The sequence below is a fragment of the Artemia sp. Qi Xiang Cuo genome, chromosome 19 (genome assembly GCF_049724085.1).
Source record: "Artemia sp. Qi Xiang Cuo chromosome 19, ASM4972408v1, whole genome shotgun sequence".
Classification (NCBI taxonomy): domain Eukaryota; kingdom Metazoa; phylum Arthropoda; class Branchiopoda; order Anostraca; family Artemiidae; genus Artemia; species Artemia sp. Qi Xiang Cuo.
In genome coordinates, this window is record NC_142812.1 from 58,517,023 (window position 1) to 58,541,098 (window position 24,076).

The 24,076-nt window shown below is 35.1% G+C and overlaps 1 long non-coding RNA gene across 1 annotated transcript; it reads right to left on the minus strand.

Moving 5' to 3' along the window:
• Positions 1–3,923: 3,923 nt before the first annotated feature.
• On the minus strand, positions 3,924–9,673 carry LOC148941054 (uncharacterized). Its single transcript, XR_016143383.1, has 3 exons — positions 9,523–9,673; positions 7,358–7,467; positions 3,924–4,173 (listed from the first exon to the last, which is right to left on the minus strand). It is a non-coding gene; the product is annotated as an uncharacterized LOC148941054 (long non-coding RNA).
• Positions 9,674–24,076: the final 14,403 nt, after the last annotated feature.

The following is a 24,076-nucleotide window of genomic DNA, read 5'->3' on the forward strand; positions in this document are numbered from 1 at the left end:
TCACTGTTTTACGCAGAGATTTAACTAAACCATTATTTCTCTTCATAAAGGAAGTATTTGCCTTCATCAAAGCCATTTGAAAATAGAACACCCCCCCTCAAAAGGTATAATTGACTGCAAAAGTGACCCTTCCGCTTTCTTAATAATACATGTCTTTGTTTAGAGTGCAAGAGACGCAAGTCTAATTTTACCAATTCTCCTCAATTAAAGACATTACTTTCTAGCCTTGTATATCAAAGTTAAATAGCTTAGTTTTCACGCTCCCCCTGTCAATATAAAAGAAATTTTTTCGAAAGAAAGGTATAGAATTAAATAATAGACAATAGTAAAGCTAGAAAAAGAATAATGGCTCTCGTTTTCCCGCGAGTCATTTCAAGATGTACCTAAAAATGTGCACACTAAAGGGCTGTTAGCATTCCCTCGCCTTTTACATAATTTCCACGTCGTAAAATATCTCTATTGCCAATTAATTTTGCAGACAATTCGTCCCTTTTTCAGACCGTCTAGAATTATTCGAAGCCACAAGCTTGACAAGAACCCTTCCTTGTCCGCCAGACACCCTTTGAGAGGGTTCTGCCTTGTTTTGTTAATTTAGGTAATGCATGCACGAAAGGATTTTGACACATTTGATGAAATTCTCTGTTTAGATCGCCAAGAGAGACGGTTCTAAAGTTTTAAAGGCATGATTAGAAAGGATACTTTTTGAATAAATAATACTTTTTCGAACGAATTAAATGGTAATGAATAGTGGGAGGAAGGGCAACACAGTAGAAAAAAGAGTATGTTTGAAACAAAGTAAAGTATAAATATATTTTTTTTTTGGGGGGGGGTGGTTACTATAGAGAGAAAGGCACTTATTTGCTCATAGGTATTATCCATTGTTAATGTACTTGTTGTGTCTTCAATTGCTTAAAATAAACTCATGAGGAAATGTCTTTAACATGCCTATATATAGCATACTTTGATAGGGAAAAGTTCTCTGTAGCTTTTAATAGAAAAGCTTTGCGGGGGATTTCTAGCACCTGGAAATTTTGTCTAGAAACAACATGGGGGAGTTTTGCTAGCTGGGGGCGTGTGTCTGAAAAAGCATCGTAGGGGAGTATCGCTAGCTAGGGGATATGTTTGGACTTGTATAGGAGGCATGTTTTTGTCAAGGGGTAATATCATCCCTGGAAAAAAAAAAATGAACACGCATCCGTGATCTTTCTTCTGGCAAACAATACAAAACTCTACATTTTTGCAGATAGGAGTTTGAAACCTCTGCAGTAGGGATCTCTGATACGCTGAATGATAGTTTGATTTTCATTCAGGTTCTATGACTTTTAGGGAGTGTTTCGCTCCTATTTCAAAAATCAGGCAAATTTTCTCAGGCGCGTAACTTTTGATGGGCAAGACTAAACTTATATATTTGAAATCAGCATAAAAGTCTAATTCTCTCGATGTATCTATTGGTATCAAAATTCCGTTTTTTAGAGTTTCGGTTACTATTGAGCCGGGTCGCTCCTTACTTGCAGTTTGTTACCACGAACTGTTTGATGTCAATATATTGGTGGCACTAAACATTCGAATAACCTCTCGGTTCCTATACCAACGACGAAGATATAAAAGGAATTTACAGCGACGGAAATACAATGCTCTAATTCTCTAATAATCTAATCTCCAATACAATCCTGCATATCACTAGTATTAAAAAATGGGCGCAGACCCGCCAGAAAAAGAATGGAATGATCACAGTAAGTTGAATGGTTCAGCCCTTTTTGAAGTTTCTACGACAACGCTTTCTAGAAAAACCTTATATGCCCCCAGGGCATAGCTTAGAATCCTTGCTCTGCAGGCTCTGGGGGGGGGGGGGTCCATCCTCAAAGACCTAATTTTGTTCCATTTCGTTCAACTATGTTGAATAAAATGACTAACTCAAAATTTTCATAGGATGTGTTTGGGAAAAGGTGGGGGTGAGAGGGGGGTTAGTTGACCTCCGATCACGTTCAATCAAGAGAAAGGGCACTAGCCCTTTGAATTTCCAATCGAACAAGTCTTTTTTGAAGTTTCTATGACAATATTTTATATAAAAACCTTATATGCACCCAGGCCATAGCTTACATCCCCTGCCCTGAGGGCTGTGGGGGGAGTGTCCTACTCAAAAACATAATTTGTATTTGGAAATGAACTACGTTGAACAAAATGGCTATCTCAAAATTTTGATTGGGATGTGTCTGGAGAAATGGTGGGCGTGGAAGGGGTGTTAGTTGCCTTCCAATCACTTTTGACTGTTAAAAAGGGCACTAGCCATTCCAATTTCCAGTCAAATGAGCCCTTTTCAGAGCTGCTGCGGAAAATCCGTCGATACGAAGTGCCCTAAAATGGAAAAAAAATAGTTCAACACGATGTCCCCCAAAAATATTTTGGGGAATGGTGGGCGTGAGAGGAGGGTTAGTTGCCTTCCAATTACTTTCAACTATTAAAAAGGGCACTAGCCCTTTGAATTTCCAATCGAATGAGTCCTCTTTCCTTTTTATGACAATGCTTTCAATAAAAACCTTTTATGTTCCCAGGGCATAACTTACAAGCCTTGCCCTGAAGACTGTGGGGGGAGTATCCAGCTCAAAGATATGATTTCCGGACCTTTCAACTACGTTGAACAAAATGGGTATCTCAAAATTTTGATTGGATGTGTTTGGATAATTGATGGGCGTGGAAGGGGTTTTATTTGCCCTCCAATCACTTTCGACTGTTAAAAAGGATACTAGCCATTTCAATTTCAAATCAAATGAGCCCTTTTTGAAGTTTCTACGACTAACTTTCAAAGACACTTTCAAATACCGACAACACTTTCATCCTCAAAGACCTAATTTTGTTCCATTTTGTTCAACTACGTTGAACAAAATGACCATCTTAAAATTTTTATTGGATGTGTTTGGGGAAAAGGTGGGCGTGAGACGGGGGTTAGTTGCTCTCCAATCACTTTCGACTATTAAAAAGGGCACTAGCCCTTTGAATTCCCAATCGAATGAGACTTTTTTTTAAGTTTGTACGACAAAGCTTTCTATAAAAATCTTATATGCCCCATGGGCATAGCTTACATCCCTTGCCCTGACGGCCCTCCTCAAAAGTGTCCTCCTCAAAAACATAATTTCTATCTGGAAATCAACTACACCGAACAAAATGGCTATCTCATAATTTTGATTGGATGTGTTTGGGTAAAGTGTGGGCGCGGAAGGGGTGTTAGGGGCCTTCGAATCACCTTCGACTACTAAAAAGGGCACTAGCCATTCCAATTTTCAATCGAATGAGCCCTTTTCCAAGTTTCTACGACAACTCCTTCGATTCGAAATACCCTGGTATGGAAAACAAAAAATAAATAATACATTGTGCAAACATCATTGTTTACTTAGGCATCCCGATTGCGCTGCTTATGAATCTGATATTCCATGATAAAATTGCTGACATGCTCCCAAGAGGTTCTGCAACGCCCTTCAAGCAGTGACAAAAAATATTCCCATTTATGATGTCATTTGGTTTGCCAGTGACTTTAACACCAAAGTAGGGAATGATAGATCTTACTGCCCAGAGTTCCTTGTATGGATTCGTGACTTACACTCTTTGCTAGTATCTGGAAGCCAGAAAAGGTACCCGGAGATTGGACAAAAGGGAGGGCAGAAGACATGGGCTCTAAGGTCCCTTTCCCATCTTTATGTACCTGTTCCATACTTTCCATATAACTGATAAACGAATTAGCCAAGATATTTAGGAACTATTTCCTATTTCGAAACCCACAAGGATGCGCCACGGGTTCCGCAGACCCCTTATCCTAACCTTTATTAGAAGAAAATAAGGAAGTTACGATCTACTTTATTTTCCGTGCCATAAAAATGTTAAACTAAATATAAGAAAAACACACAAACTAAACAGATTAGTTCTCATCATTACTATCAGTTTACATTTTCTCATATTCATTTTGGACATTCAACGTAGTATAAAGAATATTTAATCCATTGTACTGAAGATATGCACTATCATTAGGCTTAATTTTCAGAAGATAAACGAATAAAATGACAATTAATGTTAAAGTAATGCTCAATGCTGTTGAAAGACCTATATACCAATTTTTATCACTTTGGCGCTGTTGTACGAGAATCGTCGGGTGACAAAATGTCTCAGATCCTTTGCTTTGACCTGAAAAAACAATACGCATGTCAAATTCATTTAGAGCACCAAAATGAATATAAGAAGCATGAAATTAGCCAAATTAAGAAAAAAGAACAGTTATGGTCGTATTGGCAAACAATCCCTTTCTGATATCAAGATTCTTATGATCGCCTCTTTAAGGCCCCTTTTGTCATGTAATTCCTCGTTTTTTTCTTCATGTTAAATCACCATGTAATCTGGTATCAACAAGTAGTCTTTTCAACTTTGGTTTTGATGGAACTGTAGTTTAAAAAACTTGAATTTTTTTATGATGTGTCGTTTTATGGAAAAAAAACATCACCAATTTCACTTGTTTCTCCAGTTTGTATCGCAGGCTTCGGCCATCTTCCTCCGTTTCCTTTCCTGGCAATATATGAATTACTCAGTTTTCACAATGGAAAGCTGTGAAACCTTTATTTATTTGTTTTGCACCATGAAAAATTGATCGGCTAAAACGGATTTTGCATTCCCCAACATTTTGACCCTACCTTGGCCAAGATTGACGTTTGACAGCACAAAATGGTAGAAAACGGCATTTTGTTAAGGTACGACCTATTGCGTAACATCAAAACGTATCTATTCATTTTCGTTGAAATGAGCCCTCTCCCAGTTTTTGCCCCCACTGGCTCGATGCAATCATCTCTTGGTTAAAAAAAGAAAATAAAAAGAGGATATATCCGCTTCTAAGAAAATTAAATGGATAGAAAATACAAAGATAGAAAGAATAGAAAATAAAAATGGATACAAAACTGTGATTTTCCTTCTTGTTCAAGACGGGGCTGTAAACCTATAGTTAAAAGTTTTCGACAACGGCGATTTCAATGGTATAATTTTTATTACAATTACACACAATTTATGTCTTTGAGTCTCAAACAATTCTTCTTTCAATTATAAGTTATCGCTCAGTTGAATCTCAATTTAAATCATTGTTTTCAAAATTGTCTTACGTGGGAATTATTTCCAATTAGATAGTTTCTTTTGAAAAAAACACGTTTTTAAATTAAGCTGCTACGAACCGCGGTTCGTAGCTCTTTACTAGGCTACACTTTACTAGGCTAATGCTTCAACCATGATAATTCCAAAGGTTATTCTACCCCTGTAGGTGAAGAATAATGATTGTCATTGACATAAAGTACCAGAAAGGGAACATTACAAGAAGCATCGAGGGAAGACAATGTGTAAATATTAAAAACAAAGTTTAATGTATCGTTAAAGAGAAGAAACAAACAAGCGATTGAATCCCGAAACAAGAAGCCACCGCGAGTCCCAGAAGCGGCAAATTGGCGTTTTTAAACCAAAACAAAGCATTATGTGATTTAGATTGAACAAAATACGATGAAAAAAATAAGAAACAGTGAAATGACACAAAATTCAAAACGAAGTATTTTATTCAAGTATTTTATTAATTAACGATAAGTAATCACAAACTAGAAGGAATTTTTTTCTGTCAGTTACAGGGCCAGATTGGATTGGGGAAGGCAATCAAAGCACTGGCCAGAGAAAAGAGACACCGAAGGCACATAATTTTATCATTTTTTTTTCAATGAAGTTTTTAACAAAAATTTTTTTGAGAGAATTGTATTAGGATTGGACAGCAGAGGAATACATTTGAAACAACTAGACATGATATGTAAAACATAATCGAAAACGAAGCGGGTAGACCCATCGACATTTTAATGAAAAACGAAGCGGGTAGACCCATCTACATTTTTGTAGATGAAGAGATAGTTAGATTCGAGATTGAAACACTCATACCTTTTTCTTTCATTTTTCAACTCTTCTAATTTTAGATTATGGTAAGCCTAATTTGTAAGCCATTATTTTGTTAAGAGAGAGGCGGAGCTTCGAAAATCCAAACTTTAATCTGCAAATTGTATTGGTAAATCTAACCCCGATCACTTATGCAATGTCTCTGGGAATGATTAAGATTTTGGGTCAAAAACTTAAAGTTTATACTATATGTTATATTGTTCTAAATGTTTTTGCAATGAGCTACTCTTAGTTGATACAATTGATTCACGTTTTCATAGAAAAAATTTGCTAACTTGTATTAGACAAAAGACAAACGAAACAAGATAAACAAAACATTACAAACTCTCATTTGGAGCGGTTACGGAAAGAATTTTACACCAAACATTTTTTTCTAATTAACTATTTTTTCTGAGAATTTCAGAACTAACACCAAGATCAAACTTCATGACCAAGCCGACCTATACTGAATATGGTAAAAATTTGTCATACCAATTCGCCATGAGATTGGTATTGAAGTCGCTGTGTGGAGGGGGGGGGGAAGTTCATCCTTAAAGACATAATTTCTGGACCTGTCAAATACGTTGAACAAAATGGCTATCTCAAACTTTTGATTGGATATGTTTGGGGATATGGTGGGCACGGGAGGGGGTTATTCACCCTCCAATCACTTTTGACTATTAAAAGAAAACTAGTCCTTTAAATTTCCAATCGAATGAACCTCTTCCAAAGTTTCTGCGACAACTCCCTCAATACGAAGTGCTCTGGTCTAAAACCCAAAAAAGAATTTGTGGCCACATGGCTCGTTACTTAGGCAACATTGTTGCGCTACCTATGACTATATATTTATGACTTGTATAGAAATATTTCCAAGTTTTTCAATACGAAAACTCTTCTCGCTCCAGCAAGCAATTCATATATATAAAACGCTGACATATTTTCTTATGCCTAAATTTTCATGGAATATGTGACAAACACGCTCTTTGGACACATTCCTAGCCCCTACTATCGCTTTTGCTTTAATTTGCCAGTTATTTAGCATCATTCCATATATTTTAGCCATCGTTAGTGGCTGCTCATTTTTTTTACGTCCTGGATATTTAGTTTTTCCTAAACTGGCATGGCCACGATATAATTCAGTTGGTCAAAATTTTAAAGTGTTTTCAAGAATCTGAAAGCCCAATTAAAAGACAATAGAGTTTCAATTTGAAATTCTTTATACTCTTTAGACACCTCGCCTTCAGGTACAAAATGTACCTGCAATTTAGTACGAACTAAGGAAAATTCGAAGAAAATGTAAAATGGGCTAGTAATGTTTGAAATCCACTAGTGAATGGCAACGTCCGAGGGGTTTATACAATCTCATTAGCTTAGAGACCCTAGTCTGGCCCTCAAATACCATTGTAAAGCAATAACCTCTTACCTCTTTGTAATTTATGAAGGATCGAGTCACCGTGACACTTTTCACAATCTGTGTCCAATGGACCAAAACAGGTTAAGCAACTGTAATGGCACGGCCGACAGAAGCGCTCCCTATAAAATAAAAATACAGCTAAACTCAACAGCATCTGATGGGCCTGTCGGATATTAAACTAAATATGATAAGGAGTCGCAGCTAAAGTTTTTGGATCAGCGGGTTTGAGGCGTTCGAGCCCCGATCCCCCAATCCGAATAGAATGCTTGCTGATACAAGCAAGTCTTATATGACCTTTCGTGCCGTTTTTTCATAAGTTGTTTAAGGTGTTTCTTCATAACCATAAATGGTCGTTTTATGAAAGGTCCACAGCCGTTGGAAACTATCTAGATCCGTTACACAGGAAAAAAAACAACAAAACTTTGTGGATATAGTTGTCCGTAAAAAGAGATATTCAGTTTATCAAATTTATCGTTGCTTCGTAAAGATAATCATTAGTCTTTAGTAGTAAAATTCGATGGAAGACGATGCAGGTGAAACGGAACCTACAATATTTGTGGCATGACACAATCATGTGTGTCACTCCGCACCTTTTATCCTACAAGTGTTGCAACACTTCACGAAGTTTTTGCACAAGAGGTCTAAATAATTCATGTGACCAGATTAGGAAATTGTTTTTGGAGCCTAAAGAACACGATTTCGCATTAACAAAATATTTTTGACTAGCTTAACATTTGCAACCGCATTTTTGATGCTTCGATTCCCCGTCACTCTTTTCAATTCAGTTCTTACAAAAAAAATTGCATACATGCCTATTTGAACGTCCCCCGTTTAAAAAAGTGAAATTCCCACAATTGTGACCCTGCAATTTCCTATTATTTAAAAATTACAAATACATATTTTATTTGCTAAGGATATTAATTTGTGGACGAGAAATTTTCAAAGAAATATGTCCCAAGCCTCTCGGTAGCCTTGGGACATAAATAAGGTAAGTTTGGGCCCTTTAAATTTAATGGCCTCATTATTCAAATATTAATTTAGTCGCATTACTTTGGATGCTTGTACATTAGACATTATTACTAATTAATTTCCATAAGTAATAGTCATCGGCTTGTAAGTGTAACCCAGCTTAAAGAATAGAGAGTACCTAGATTGAAATATCCAAGCAATTAAGGGCAGGGCCAGACTAAGGCTATTAAAGGCCTTGACAACTCAGATCGTTAAGGATATATTAGGGTAGGCTACAACCTTCTTTCAAATTTAATTTTAGCACTTTCGCATGCCTCCACAGACTTGAAGGCCCCAGAAACGGTTCTTATTCGACAATATACTCTTGGTTTTATTTCTTACACGGAAGGACAGTTCTTTTAGGACATGTGAACTTCAGCTCCCTAACACAGAATATTTATCTCATCATAAAATCATTGCATGGGTACTACTAATAGCTTGAAGTGAACCTCAAGTAACTTATCCATATACTAAATTTAAAAAAAATCAATATATTCAAGGGGTCCTTGAATATATTCAAGTGATATATTTATCAAGGGGGGTCCTTTTCTGGGGTCTGGGTTCATGGAGAGAAAAATCCTTCCTCTGCCCAAGATTTTAAGTCTTACAAAACGATTAAGTTCCATCGAGATGCAAAAGTAAGCATCGGCTTTCAAATTTTTTGTTAAAGATCTAAAGTCGAAGTGAAAAAACATAAGAAAACTAAAAAAAAAATAAAAAAAAAATAATAATAGCAAAAGAAGCGGGCCTTTGGCCAGGGAGGCTCAGAGAAGAAAAATTCAGTATTCCAACTAAGCTAAAGAATTGTAACTGAACTAATTCCACCATGTTTCCAAAGGGGAATAAAAAGGAGATTTTCTTCACAAGCCCGTTCACACGTGCGCTTAGCTAGACATCAACTTACTGCTATCAATATTTTGGACTAAAAAGGGCTACTTATAAAACAGGAGGTAAATTATTGATGTCTAGCTAAGCACGTGTGTGAATTGAACATGAGAGACTATGTAAACGACATGTACGCGTGTCTAGTATCAAAAGAAACGTGTTACGCCTGGTATCGGAGGCAGGCGAAAAGCGGGTTATCCTTACCCTCAATTTGACACATTGATATGCCAAGAAAGACAAAAGACTTTTTAACCGATTGACCGAAAAATTAAAAATATTACCCAAGACTGGATATCCACTTTTAAGTTCCATAAGGGCATTGTTGAACACAAGTGTTGCCAAATAAGAATTCGGGTGAAATACAGGCAAGAGCATTTTCATTCTCCGTGAAAACAACATTACCTAAAGTCAAAATAAGATAGGAAGTTTAAATGTATAAGTGAATACTTAGTTTTAATAAGCTCCAGATACAATATGTACGGTGCACAAAAAATCAATGTTGGGCTATAACAAGCCAAGTGATCGTTAAAATACAGTATTAGAAAGGGACTGAGACCCTTGCAACCCCATGACTCAGTCTTTAATCAAAAAGTGTAGATGAAATCTTTAATCTAGAAGTTTCCAATCGCAACTGTCTGTGCTAACTTCAATTAGTGGATTGATGAGCTTCATAGGGGATAAAACTACAAAGTCGATCAAAATTTCTTTTCACTGTGAACCAAAAATATGTCTTCAAAAAGCAAATTCCGTGTAAAAGCAATTCTTAAATTAAACTAGGCAGAATGACCATATTATGACCGGTTAAATCTTGCAAAGACGGATAAACGACACAAAAGCTAAAAAATATGATAAAGGTAATGAATATGTGTAAAAAGGGAATATTTTTTAGAAAACGAGGTTTAAAGAGGTTTTTCTACAGTCCCTGCACCTCTTATATATATTTTTCTTTTTTAATTATCATATAGGTCATGATCAAAACACTTATTTTTTAAGCCCTGACTTATTCCAGTATTAACAAATAACGAGCAGAGCAAGGTAAGAGAATCATTTTTTAAACCCTATACACCTGCCATGCAAAGTTTGTTATATTACATCCAACTCAATTTGGCTGTGTTTCATATCTTACATTTGGTGATATACCGTTGCTATTGTTCAAATGCCAAGTCTAACCTGAATAAAAAATAAATGAATGGTTTATTTATATAATATAAGGAACTTGAAGGGCAAAGTTTGTCTGACTACTGAAAAGATTTGGTGTCTTCGTTGCTACATCAATCATTACAGCGGTACGGTACAGCCTACGTTACTTGAAAATGCGAAAAAAAGAGAGAAAAAAGACTGCGACTAAAAACAGTGAGCAAAAAAACACAAATTTGCCATTGCATTTTATCGATATGCCCTTTATTATATAAACAGTGACTAAAATCACTGACGACAACAATTGTATTTTTCCGATCAACCTGGGCATTTGGAGAAAAAAAAATTAAGATAATGGTATAAAATCATTTCTACATTCAATTAGATCAAAAAGCCAATCTCACTCAATGATGTGGTAGGTGCACTCTTAACTGGTCGTCAGTTAGATCTGATACTTAGAAATCTACGACTTTACCATGTATTTTTTTATTTCTTTTATATTAGCATATATCAATAGCTCCAACTGTACCAGAGACAACCTAATTTATCAGTCTGTTGTGCGTATTCGGGCTATTTGCATGGTGATATTGAAAGTTATTAAAGAGTGAGTTTTGTTTAATGTTTTATTTTCTTTTTCTTTATATACCATGTTTAATTTCGTGTAATTCATATTTTTTCTGTTAATAAAAGCTCCCAGACGTGAAGTTGCAATATTCAGGTTTCTTTATTATTTAAAATTTGTTTCTTTTTTTGTCCAATGCTTTGTTTTAAGATATTAAGCATCTTTTTTTTCTATATTTTCATTTGTTAAATTCTGTTAGAGGAATCTAAAAATGGTTTCCCGGGGATGACTTTTGATAAAGTTTGTTCCACCGTCAACTGATCCAGATGAAGTTATTTGATAAATCAAATAAAAAAAACTAGTTTTTTCAACTGAAAGTAAGGCACAACATTAAAACTTAAAACGAACAGAAATCATTACGTATCTGAGGGAGGTCACCCCTTCGTCAATGCATGGCTCATTACGATAAAGTTATAATTTTGTCTCAATTGTTAAGGGATGACTTATGAATCACAAAGTCCGTTTAATTAGAATAATAAGCTCTTTTAAAAGTTCTAATAGAAACTTTGGCGTAAAGAGCGAGGTATTGAGGAAGGTGCAACCCCCTCATATACGTAATAAATTACGTATATGAGGCTCTCCCTCTATAGAAAATTCCCGACCCTCATCAACAATTTCTCCATGGAAAGATCCTCCCACGTAACCTCTCCCCCTCTATCAGAACAATCCCCCCGGAAACGTCTATATACTTCCCAATAACCAATACTGTACAGTGCAATGGGCAAAGTTCATAACTTGCAGCCCTTCCCCCGGGGAATGTGGGGAATTACGTCACCCTCTAATATATAGCAATTAGACTTTTCGATTATGCTAAAAAAAAAATAGTTATCTCAAAATTTTTATCGGGTGACTTTCGGGGAAAAGTGAGCGTGGGAGGGGGGCTATCTGCCATCCAATATTTTTGGTCACTTAAAAAGGGCACTAGAACATTTGATTTCCGATCAAATGAACCTTCTCCCAAGCTTCTACGATCACTGGGTCGATACGATCACCCCTGGGAAAAAATAAGCAACAACAAAAGAAACGAATACACATCAGTGATATTTCTTCTGGCAAAAAATGTGAAGTTCCACATTTTTGTACGTAGCAGCTTGAAAACTCTACATCACAACTCTCTGGTATGCTGAATTTGATGGTTTAATTTTCATTAAGATCACTTGATATTTTGGAGATGTTCTGTGTTTCCCTCCTTTTTCCAAAAATTGACAAACTTTCTCAGGCTCGTAACTTTTGATGGTTGCCATTGAATTTGGTTAAATTTTATATATTTTGAATAAGCGTCAAAACTTGATTCTTTTGATGTATCTACTGTTATCAAGACTCTTTTTCTTAGAGTTTCGGTTGTTATTGAGCCACATTGCTCCTTACTTACAGTTCGTTACCACGAACTGTTAGATATTCCAGCCTTTAAGTAGCTTATCGAAGATTACCGATGTCACAATGAGTTCACTCACGCATCTATTCAGTAGGGATACTTAATTACTCTCACTGGCAAACATTCACGAATATGTACTTATTTTCAGAAAACACATAAAATGTAAATATAAATACTAATTCTTGATAAATGAAAAACAATAAAAATTAGTCAAAAGAACTAAAATCAATGCAGAAAAAAAACTGAGAAATACATTCCCAATTTAGTAGCGTACAATAAACAAGTTAACTGGTTAATTACAAAGAAAACTTTCATTTTTATTTTTTAGAAATAAAATACAAATCCTGAAAACAACGGGTCTATGACCAGTAGGAAAAAAACAAAGATGAAGACTAAGAGGAATAAAAGAGAACACTATTTTGAAAGAAGAAGAGAAGAATAATACGTATCACAAGAACGAGTCCTCAATTTCAGCAAAGGAAAGGAAATAAGATCAAAATAGTAACTGGTTTTATTTTATTCGTTTGGCTGTTCTTCTTCTTTCTATTCCTACCAGTCACAGAGATTCTGTTTTCAAGAGTTACTACTTATTGTTTTGTCAAGGTAGGCCAGTTTGGCCTTAGATCTTTTACATATTCATTCTTGATGAATTACTCTATCCCATGGCGTCATCTTACTTAAGCTGGTCAACCAGAGATATTACTTTCATGAATAACCACCTGACATTCCAGGTGTCAGGTGGCGTAAGTCATCAAACTCCGGGGTGGGGAGGGGGGGCAGAGTAGGAGCCGATTTTCCCAAGTCTAGTGTAAACTCCCAAGTTAAAAACAAAAAATGAGCCACATAGTACCATAAAGACAACGGTATACTAAAGAAAACTGATCGGTTTCTGTGGGTGCTTGATGTAGGCCTATCTTAGTTTTTACAAGAGTTTTCAAGTCACTAGATTTCAGCTGAAGGGGGACTGGGGTGTGGGGATCACTTGTTCCCTCTGCCGTATAGCAAATTACGCCCCTGGTTAGCTGGCTGTTGCGTTTTAAGTACGATCAACTACTATCTTGCAGTTATGTCACCTAATCATTTCAAAGGAGGTCGTAGGCTTGAACCTCACTGACTACAAATATTTCAAAGCATATTTGCCTTTTTGTTATGAAGAGTACCTGCCTTTCATTTATACACTAAGTATTTGCTCCTCTCCCTTGGAAGAGACATTTTTCATGGCCAATTCAGATATAAACCTTACATTTTTCCAACCTAAAGGCTCTTCTTGAATCCTCACTTTCACATGTATAAACATATTGAAGCCATACCCCATTCATGGAAAGTTTGAGTGAGCACCCCCAGATGCAAATCAAACATCACTAAGTAAAAAAAGAAATTATTTCAGGGGAGGGGATATTTTTCAACGATCAATATTTCCATTTAATTTCATAAATAGAAGATTCGATGTCCTTCTTTTTTACAGCCACCAAATGACCACTACTACTACTACTACTATTAACAACAACTCACCGCAGGACCAAGCCGCCTGAGGCCAACGCAGCTACGCACGCTCCTCCTCCACCCCAATCAATTCAAAGCCTCCTTTTTACACCCGCCCACGTAGTTCCCATTTCCTTTAAATCTCTCTTTATGACGTCCTCCCACCCCAGACGGGGACGACCTGCTTTCCGTTCAGCCCTACATGGTTGGCCGAAAAGAACAATCTTCGGCAATCTGTCATCCTTCATCCGCACAACGTGCCCTAGCCATCTCAACCGTTCTTTCATTATAGCCCTAGAGAGCAGTATTGAACCACATTTTTCGTATAGCCTATTGTTTGAAATACGGTCAGTCAGCCGGGTACCCAGAACAATCCTTAAGTAATTTCTCTGGAAAATATCTAGCAAATCTTCATCCGCTTTTTGGAGCGTCCATGCTTCAGAGCCATATTTGACCACTGTTTAAAGCCTTTTCATTAAAAACAACATTAATTTGTTTAAAGCCTTTTCTTGATTTGGCAATATAAAAACGATCGTTGCGGAACATAAAGTAATTATTCTTTTTTCTTAATTTCTTACGTTTTTTTCTTCTCTTTGAAAATATCAACATTTCAAAATCTGTTTTTTTGTCAACATGACAACCACTAAAAGGTGGTTTTAGTCTTCTAAAGTAAAAAAAACAAAAAAAAAGGAAATATTTGAAGATTGAATTCTCCTAATCTTGACTAAATGCATCCATTGAAAATTTTAAAACATAAAGTAGTGCATGTGGCGTTTCATAGTTTTTCTTGGGCAAGGAATTATCACGACCTATGATCTCGACGGATTGAATTTTTATGTACTCGATCTTATAGTTTATAAAAACAATAAATAAACAAAGGTGAGAAGTAACTGAGAACCATTTCATTTAGCTTATAAAAGATTTGAAGCCGAACTTATGAGCCATTAAAAAAAAAATGAATATAAAGACGAAAAACGGGTCTATGGCCTCTAAATGAAAACGAAGAGAAACAATAAAAATCAAACGAATATTTCGTCCGTATTGAACAAGGCGTCTTAAGCGTAGAAACAAAACAACTAGAAACTAATATTAAGAAGTTCGTGATGAATTTATCAACCAAACATAAATGATGACAGGAAACTGACGAGATAGAATATGTTGCCCCCTGAAAAAAAAAAACGAATAACAGAAAGGTAAAAATTATAACAACTACCAGATATCATTTAGGCTTTATTGGTTAATTTCGTGAATAAAGTAATTATTGTTAATTATTAGGTAAACTAACGAAGCATAAACAAATACACTGACTAATTTGAAGAAAATTTAAAAAAAAGCTCCGATTTACTACCGTCTAATGATATTTGGATAACTATCAGTAAAACCTCCAAAATTATGATCTACAAAATAACAGCAGAGGATCCATCTGTAACAGAAAATCCTCCACCCCCCCCCCCAAAAAAAAAAAGATGTTTTGGTATTTTAGAGGATTTGCACCAGAAACTGGCTTGTTAAGTTATTTTTGCAGACTTCTAAAAAGTTACAGAAAATACAAATAAAAAAATACATAGTGGGAATTCGATGTAAGATATATAAATACATATATATATATATATATATATATATATATATATATATATATATATATATATATATATATATATATATATATATATATATATATATATATATATATATATATATATATATATATATATATATATATATATATATATATATATATATATATATATATATATATATATATATATATATATATATATATATACCGTTATTTGTTTTGCACCATGAAAAATTGATCGGCTATCACGGATTTTGCATTCCCCAACATTTTGACCCTACCATGGCCAAGATTGACGTTTGACAGCACAAAATGGTAGAAAACGGCATTTTGTTAAGGTACGACCTATTGCGTAACATCAAAACGTATCTATTCATTTTCATTTTCGTTGAAATGAGCCCTCTCCCAGTTTTTGCCCCCACTGGCTCGATGCAATCATCTCTTGGTTGGAAAAAGAAAATAAAAAGAGGATATATCCGCTTCTAAGAAAATTAAATGGATAGAAAACAAAAAGATAGAAAGAATAGAAAATAAAAATGGATACAAAACTGTGATTTTCCTTCTTGTTCAAGATGGGGCTGTAAACCTATAGTTAAAAGTTTTCGACAACTGTGATTTCAATGGTATACTTTTTATGACAATTACACACAATTTATGTCTGAGTATTTTTTGAACAATCTCAAACAATTCTTCTTGCAATTATAAGTTATCGCTCAGTTGAGTCTCAATTGAAATCATTGTTTTCAAAATTGTCTTACGTGGGAATTATTTCAAATTAGATAGTTTCTTTTGAACAGTTTCATAATATATATATATTAAAACTGTGATTTTCCTTCTTGTTCAAGACGGGGCTGTAAACCTATAGTTAAAAGTTTTCGACAACGGCGATTTCAATGGTATACTTTTTATTACAATTACACACAATTTATGTCTTTGAGTATTTTTTGAACAATCTCAAACAATTCTTCTTGCAATTATAAGTTATCGCTCAGTTGAATCTCAATTGAAATCATTGTTTTCAAAATTGTCTTACGTGGGAATTATTTCCAATTAGATAGTTTCTTTTGAAAAAAATACGTTTTTAAATTAAGCTGCTACGAACTGCGGTTCGTAGCTCTTTACTAGGCTACACTTTACTAGGCTAATGCTGCAACCATGATAATTCCAAAGGTTCTTCTACCCCTTTAGGTGAAGAATAATGATTGTCATTGACATAAAGTACCTGAAAGGGAACTTTACAAGAAGTATCGAGGGAAGACAATGTGTAAATATTAAAAACAAAGTTTAATGTATCGTTAAAGAGAAGAAACAAACAAGCGATTGAATCCCGAATCAAGAAGCCACCGCGAGTCCCAGAAGCGGCAAATTGGCGTTTTTAAACAAAAACAAAGCATTATGTGATTTAGATTGAACAAAATACGATGAAAAAAATAAGAAACAGTGAAATGACACAAAATTCAAAACGAAGTATTTTATTCAAGTATTTTATTTATTAACGATAAGTAATCACAAACTAGAAGGAATTTTTTTCTGTCAGTTACAGTGCCAGATTGGATTGGGGAAGGCACTCAAAGCACTGGCCAGAGAAAAGAGACACCAAAGGCACATAATTTTATCATCTTTTTTTTCAATGAAGTTTTTAACAAAAATTTTGTTTAGAGAATTGGATTAGGATTGGACAGCAGAGGCATATATTTGCAAAAAATAGACATGATGGGTAAAATATAATCGAAAACGAAGCGGGTGGACCCATCTACATTTTAATGAAAAACGAAGCGGGTAGACCCATCTACATTTTTGTAGATGAAGAGATAGTTAGATTCGAGATTGAAACACTCGTACCTTTTTCTTTCATTTTTCAACTCTACTAATTTTAGATTATGGTAAGCCTAATTTGTAAGCCATTATTTTGTTAAGAGAAAGGCGGAGCTTCGAAAACCCAAACTTTAATTTGCAAAATGTATTGGAAACTCCAACCCCGATCACTTATGCAATGTCTCTGTGAATGATTATGATTTTGGGTAAAAAACTTAAAGTTTATACTATATGTTATATTGTTCAAAATATTTTTGAAATGAGCTACTCTTGGTTGATACAATTGATTCACGTTTTCATAGAAATAATTTGCTAACTTATATTAGACAAAAGACAAACGAAACAAGATAAACAAAACATTACAAACTCTCATTTGGAGCGGTTACGGAAAGAATTTTACACCATCATTTTTTTCTAATTAACTATTTTTTCTGAGAATTTCAGAACTTGCACCAAGATCAAACTTCATGACCAAGCCGACCTATACTGAATATAGTATAAACTTGTCATACCCATTCGCCATGAGATTGGTATTGAAGTCGCTGTGTGGGGGGGAGGGGAGTTACTCCTTAAAGACAAAAGTTCTGGACCTTTCAAATACTTCGAACAAAATGGATATCTAAAACTTTTTATTGGATATGTTTGGGGATATGTTGAGCGAAGGAGGGGGTTATTCGCCCTCCAATCACTTTTGACTATTAAAAGAAAACTAGCCCTTTAAATTTCCAATCGAATGAGCCTCTTCCAAAGTTTCTGCGACAACTCCTTCAATACGAAGTGCTCTTGTCTAAGATGACTTTTGATAAAGTTTGTTCCACCGTCAACTGATCCAGATGAAGTTATTTGATAAATCAAATAAAAAAAACTAGTTTTTTCAACTGAAAGTAAGGAGCAACATTAAAACTTAAAACGAACAGAACTTATTACGTATATGAGGGAGGTCACCCCCTCCTCAACACCTGGCTCTTTACGCTAAAGTTCGAATTTTGTCCCAATTCTTTAAGAATGACTCCTGAATCATAGAGGTTGTTTAATTAGAATAATAAGCTCTTTTAAAAGTTCTAATAGAAACTTTGGCGTAAAGAGCGAGGTATTGAGGAAGGTGCAACCCCCTCATATACGTAATAAATTACGTATATGAGGCTCTCCCTCTATAGAAAATTCCCTACCCTCATCAACAATTTCTCCATGGAAAGATCCTCCCACGTAACCTCTCCCCCTCTATCAGAACAACCCCCCTGAAAACGTCTATATACTTCCAATAACCAATACTATACAATGCAATGGGCAAAGTTCATGAAGCTCATCAATCCACTAATTGAAGTTAGCACAGACAGTTGCGATTGGAAACTTCTAGATTAAAGATTTCAACTACACTCTTTGATTAAAGACTGAGTCAGGGGGTTGCAAGAGTCTCAGTCCCTTTCTATTACTGTATTTTAACGATCACTTGGCTTGTTATAGCCCAACATTGATTTTTTGTGCACCTTACATATTGTATCTGGAGCTTATTAAAACTAAGTATTCACTTATACATTTAAACTTCCTATCTTATTTTAACTTTAGGTAATGTTGTTTTCACGGAGAATGAAAAGGCTCTTGCCTGTATTTCACCCGAATTCTTATTTGGCAACACTTGTGTTCAACAATGCCCTTATGGAACTTAAAAGTGGATATCCAGTCTTGGGTAATATTTTTAATTTTTCGGTCAATCGGTTAAAAAGTCTTTTGTATTTCTTAGCATATCAATGTGTCAAATTGAGGGTAAGGATAACCCGCTTTTCGCCTGCCTCCGATACCAGGCGTAACACGTTTCTTTTGATACTAGACACGCGTACATGTCGTTTAAACAGTCTCTGATGTTCAATTCACACACGTGCTTAGCTAGACATCAATAATTTACCTCCTGTTTTAATATATATCCTGTCTATATATATATATATATATATATATATATATATATATATATATATATATATATATATATATATATATATATATATATATATATATATATATATATATATATATATATATATATATATATATATATATATATATATATATATATATATATATATATATATATATATATATATATATATATATATATATATATATATATATATATATATATATATATATATATATATATATATATATATATATATATATATATATATATATATATAGAAGGAAAAGCTCCGAATTTGCGGTTGACGCAATGAAGAAAAGTAATTGAAAGTCGACCGAACGCCGTCGCCTCGGTCGGCGGCGGCACACCAGGTGCATGCCAACGGCGTTTCGCATCGTCGGCGGCGTTCGACCGGCCGTCTCGTCGGCAGCGTTCGGTCGATCCGCCGGCGCGGCGCCGGGGTCGACTCTAGGTGACCTGATAAAAATAAAACTTAATACCAGTCTCAAAAATTATATTTACGGTCTTTGACAAACTGGATAAACTGAAACTCATTAAATTTAGTTAAAGTTAAAGAGCGGAAGTAGCAATAGAAGTAGCTCTGGGAGTTTGAACTAAATACACTCAGTATTTCCTGGTATATTGCTGGATGTATGATTGGCAGCCCGTATACACCCAGTGACTTTTTATTTAAATCTAAATCAACATTTAGTTTTCAAGTATAATAGAAAAAATAAATAATTTAGGGGGATAAACTACCCAGTAACCCAGGAGATATAGTTGCTAGACAGTTCCGCTATGATGAAGAAAACGGCTTTCTTAGAATTTTGATCGGAAGTGTTTGGAAAATTATGAGCTGAAGAGGAGTCCGAATTGACCTCCAGTCACTTTTGACTCTTAAAGAGGACACTAGTACTATTAATATACGATCAAATTAGCTCCTCTAAAATATGAATGATATTACTAGCTATGATATTGATTGTATGCCCTTTTAATTCCTGTTTGCATACAGTATTTTCATTCAATTGAAACTCCCTCTAAGCGTTCCCTGAAAGTTTCAACTTATTGTCATTAGTGTCGTCAGTCAAAGTAATCGTAGAAGCAGCATTAAATATATACATACATTGTCTTCTAGCTAGTTCAAAATCCGCCACAACTAGCCCCAAAAGGTCAAACTTAATAATTTAAGACGTTATTGTGATATTGCTTTGTCAAATTTTTGACAATCTCCATGAAAATTTTTCTTTTTATTTGATTTAAACATCGGAATAAATATTACTTTAAAGATCCACATTAAGACAATTAGATTTTTTTTTATAAGTATTTACACAGCACCGGTTGATTTTTTTTAAACATATAATTAATAAAATTATTAAAGTTTATAATTAAAAAAAACGAGAGTTACTGAAGAATTTATTTTAAGTCCTCTTGACAACATATGTTGGCATACTATGTTTTGATTTAGCTAAATAAAGTTTCAATATTATCCAAAATTTTTTGCTTAATAAACTTAGCTTCATTAGCAGTAGTATTAGTATAAGTAGTTATAGTAATAACATTAGTAGCATAATCAGTAGAATTAATATTAGTATTCTGGGCTTTAGTGGCAGTAGTAGTAGTAGCAGTAATAATAATAGCAGCAGTAGTAGTAGTTGTAGGAGTAGAAGCAGTAGTATTATGATGCAACTATTGTCGTTTGGTTAGTTCAACATACCCCACAACAAGCCTTGTAAATTTTAATTTCATGCACAAAACTATTCCTAAGATACTGCTGATATGCCTTTTTAAAACCCTTAATATTGATGGCGTGTTGTGATTCAATTTACCTACTCCCCTAAAAATTCCACATTAATATCATTAGGTATAGTTGTAATGCCAGTCATAGCATTAGTACTAGTACTCAACTTAATATAGCCAGAGAAATGACAGTGTAGATATGTCTTTTTTACAACATATATATTCAAGTACTTCTTGAATTTTCATCTGAATGCTCTTAGTTTTAGAAGTAGTTGCAAAAGAAGTCGTTTTGGAGCAATAGCAATAGTAGTAGTAGATTTAGTAAATGTAGCAGTGGTAGTAATATTAGTAGCAGATTGCGCATACTGCCTTTTGGTCAATTGATCTTCCCCTTTCAGCATGTTCTGAGAGTTCCAACTTAATAAAGAAATCAATTCTTCAGGTACGCTATTTTGCAATCTAAATGCACTAAAGCGTCTTCTGTTAGTTCGAATTTTCCATTAATTTTCTCTCAGATTTTACCTTCATAGACTTAACATTGATAGTACTAGCACCATAGGATTGAGGTAGCAGTAGGAGAAGTAGTTGCAGTGTTAATTATCCATTAGTAAAGTAGTAACAGTAGTAGTAGCAGTATTAATAGTGGTAGTAGTATGTAGATCTTTCCTTTTGGTCAACTGAACATCCCTTTCATGATGCCCCCCAAGTTTACTCTGGAAAAGGTAAGCCGTTCCAACAATATTGCTGATCTACTCTTTTGACCCTCTTTTGACGCCCTTTTCACCTTAATATTCTAAGCCTTACAAGGTGTTGCAATTGAAGTAGTAGTTTCAGTAGTTTACAAGCAGTAGTAGTAAATGTAGCAGTGGTAGTACTGTTAGTATTGATATGCATATATTACTTTTTTGTCAATTGATCCTCCCCTTTAAGTTTTTTTTGAAATTTCAAACTTAATACCCAAATCCCTTGAGATACGCCCTTTTGACAATCTGCGTGCAATTATTGTTTTTTGAGTTAGTTCGAAGTAACACTCAATACTCTGTTAATTTTTCTCCTTCATACGCGTAGCCTTAATTGTACTACCATCATACTAGTAGTGGTAGTAGTAGGAGCAGTAGTAGCAGTAACAGTGAATTATTTTTATTAGCAGTAACAGCAATAGCAGCAATATTAATAGCAGTAGTAGCATGTATATTTTGCCTTTTGGTTAACTGAACATCCCACTCATGATGCCCCTGAAGTTGGCTTTTGATGCGATGGGTCATTCCAAAAATATTGCTGATAAGCACGTATCAGAAATCTGTATACACAGGGGATGGGGTGATGTCTGTCACCACTACCCACAACAGGCCCTGAAAGTCTCAACGTCAGGTACTTCGTTTGTAGAGAACTAAGAAGTCAAGTATCCCAAAAAGATATATATAAAAAATCCTATATGGGAAAACTTAATAAATGGATTATATTCAATACTTGTTCCGGAGGACCGGGGGGGAGGGGGGTTCATCCCCACACCCATCCGTAATCAAAAAGTAAAACCGTAGGAACACAAATTTATAAACAAATTTTATTTAATATATTATGGGGACCTGGTGGGCGGAGTGATGTTGAGATGATTAGTATCAAATCACAGTGAATCAAAAAAAGGACCGTATAACTTCAGAGTTCATATAAACTTATCCACATCGGAAGTTTATACCAAAACCTAGTACAATAAAACAAAATATGCCACCATATTAAACCTGGATCTGGCCCTAGAACACGGGCGCTAGGGGGGGGGGGGTCGTGTCCACACCGGAGTACGGTGGAGATTTGTTTTTTACTAAGTGTAAAAAACTAGTTTTCTAGCGGTGTAACTAATAGTAGTGTGGGGAAAAGAGGGGAAGTTGGGAGGGGGTTAGTTGACCTTCATCACTTTTATCTCTTAAAAAGGAACTAGAACTTCCAACTTTTAACCAAATAAGCATACTCTAATGTTCATACAGCCATCCCTTCCATAAAAACCCTACCTGCCCCCAGGGACGAACGACCCCCCCCGGCCCCCAGGCTCAGTAATTGTTTTAACCCTACCCCGCCTTGTTATTTTATCTTGGGACTTTTTTTAATAAATTATTTATAAAACATTTTATTTTGTTGTAAATTCAGTAAAAAACGACGCGTGGGGGGGAGGTAGCTGCCAACTGATAACTTTGACTCTTAAAAAAGAAATAAAACTTCTGACTACAAAACCGAGGAGCCCCAACCTAAGTTTAAACGACTCCCCGGTCTATAAACCACTGATAGGCCCCCCGGCATACCATCCCCCCCGGGCCCTGCGGGATGGGGGGGGGGGTCATCATCAATGACACGATTTCCAGATTTTTTAACTACGCTGAACAAAACGGCTATCTCGAAATTTTGATTGTCTATTTTTGGGTTAATGATGGGCGTGGGGGGGGCTATTAGCCCTCAAATCACTTTCGCCGATTAAAAAGGGCACTAGCCCTCTAAAATTTAAATTTAATTATAAATTTTTTAATTATATATTAAAACACCTTATATGCGAATGGCCCTATTATTAAAAAAAAAAAAAAAAAAAAAAAGATTTTGCAAACATCGTTCTTTACTTAGGCAGCCAAATTGACAATTTATTTTATATTGTTCATTTTATTTCCCGTCCCCTTCACCCCACCAACCACAATGCATCACTTGGTTCATTTTTATGGCTCTTCTAGTTTTTTCCTCCAGAACTATACTCTAAACTAAAGAATGAGGAAAAAATACCTTTAAGGACATACTCCTTCCCTTGATAGTACATTCATCTTTTTCTTGCAGTGGATCATCCTCTTCCTCAATTGGTTCATTACTCAATCTTTTCCTGAACCTTTTGTCCTTGGCAGCTTCTGCTTGTTCGTAAAGTCTATTACGTTCTTCTGGCGATAATAGATCGTAAGCTAGTAGATACTTGATATATAATTGTTCATACAATATAATTGATAATTGTTCATCTAGTCTTGCGCTTCTATCCTGTGCCCATTTCGGTGCTCTTAAAAAATCACTGCCGGCTGCCCAGGTCTTTTCTTCAATAATCTGAAAGTTGAGAAATGTGATTATTTCGGCTTTATGATGCACACAAGGGTAGGGTCGACTCCCCTATCCCCCTTCCCCTAAAAAATAAGAAAAAAGTGCATGAAAGA